This window comes from Glycine soja, chromosome 4 (genome assembly GCF_004193775.1).
Source record: "Glycine soja cultivar W05 chromosome 4, ASM419377v2, whole genome shotgun sequence".
Taxonomy (NCBI): domain Eukaryota; kingdom Viridiplantae; phylum Streptophyta; class Magnoliopsida; order Fabales; family Fabaceae; genus Glycine; species Glycine soja.
The window spans coordinates 16,960,403-16,962,240 of record NC_041005.1 but is presented as its reverse complement, the minus strand read 5'-3'; the positions used below and the strand labels follow the sequence as shown (position 1 = coordinate 16,962,240).

The 1,838-nt window shown below is 44.5% G+C and overlaps 1 pseudogene; it reads right to left on the bottom strand.

The window, feature by feature from the left end:
• Positions 1–444: 444 nt before the first annotated feature.
• LOC114410622 lies at positions 445–1,314 on the bottom strand (annotated as a pseudogene).
• Positions 1,315–1,838: the final 524 nt, after the last annotated feature.

Here is a 1,838-nt window from a genome sequence, read left to right as displayed (position 1 = left end):
TTAAAAAGCCAATATCTAGGATGTGTGTTTTTATTTATTGTCCAGAACAATAACTACATAAGCTTTTGGGTTAAAGGGTGTCACATAGGTGAGCTGGCCTTTATGTGAGAAAAATCCTTCAGTTTGGTGATCGGTTATTAGAACAAGATATCGTTGTGGCTCAAGTGTTATGCCTGATAAAAAAAAGGCAAGATAGTAATTTCTAGCGGGGTCTTTGTAGTGGTTGGGATACTTCTAGACAAAATATAATATGAGGAGTGGGGGATGGTTGATCAATCAACTTCTGGAAGGAGAATTGGGCCCAAGGATGTGGGAGGTTTATTGACTCGTCAACTATTAATATTTTTGATGCTGAGCTTTTCAAGACGGTGGCTAACTATATAGACACTGATAGTGTAGATGGGTGTCCACCACGGTTAGAGATTATCTTCCTGATAATATCGTTTAGACTTGTTGAGTTTGACAATTCATGGACTCACAATACTCCATCTCCGTGTCCCTCACGAAGTCCATCTCCGCCACGCACAGCAGCAACGGCGACAGTTTCAGCCCTTTGAGCGGTGGCGCTGCCATGCCCATCGGGCACGTGAAGGGGTGGTCCTTGGTGGCCCCGACCGGCAGTGCCAATGCTAAGAACTTGTCTAGCATGTCCAACGTTAAAAACGGTGATTGCGGAATTTCCATCTCGGACCGGCTCCGATCGGACCGGACAAAACCGTGGTGAACCGGTATTGCTCATGCAACCCGGACCGGGATCAGGTCCACTGAACCGGCCCTCGCAGCCACCTCATGCATCGAGTTCCCGCCAGAACTGTCTCCTATAAGGAAAACCCGGTTGAAGTCGCCGTGTTGCTCGAGCCACGGTTCAAATGAACCAGACTGGGCCACTGTTTGGAGCCAAATGAGGGTGTCAAAGCCGTCGTCGATGGCAGCAAGGAGGCGGTGCTCAGGGGCACGGCGGAGGAACGGGGAAACCACTATGGAGCGGATGGACTAGGCGAACCGGGTGTGGATTTGGTAGTACATGAACCAGTCAGGTTCACTTATGCAAAACCCACACCCATGGAAATGGAGGACAATTGGTAGTTTTTGGCTGTCTTTCGACTTTATCTCTGGTGGATAAAGCCGGACACATTGGTTAGTAATGATAACATTGCGGACAGCGACACCGTCTATGAATTTTTTGTGGGGAGGGACCCGTTCGACCATGAACTTGAATTGGTCCTGTCTGGACCATGTCCGGTCCACTGAACCGTCGTCATAGATTTTGAGCCAACCGGACACCTCGTCAACTAGTTTCTTTTCTTGGACCATAGTGTTTTACTAAGAGAAATGTTAGGGTGATGAAAGATGTGGCTCGTAAAGCAATATTGTTGCTCTTATATAATGGAAATAGTTATGGCTTTTGAGCCTTTTTAGGTGTGGAAAGTGGGATAAAAGATTGGTGGATAATATAAACTCACGAAGATTCTGAGAATTTCCCACGTAGGTGTGTAAGACTTGGAAATTCCAAGAAAATAGAAGTCATCGCCTAATATTATATAGCATTGTATTGTTTGACAATCGCGCGATCTATCATTCATGCATTACACCCGCACGAGAAATCAAAAGCAAGTTGAGTTCCAATAAAAAAAAAGTTTTTCTTGATACCGTTTTGGTGAATTATTAGATTTGGAGAGTGGAGACCCATAATATAAAGAAATTAATTAGTGTAAAGTGTGACATGTGCAAAAAGATAGAGAAATACAAGAATAAAAAATGAAAGTAGAGAAATGCAATTATAGTGATTTCAGCACGTTATTGTTGGATCGAGTGGCCTCAGAATGATTAAGAAGGGG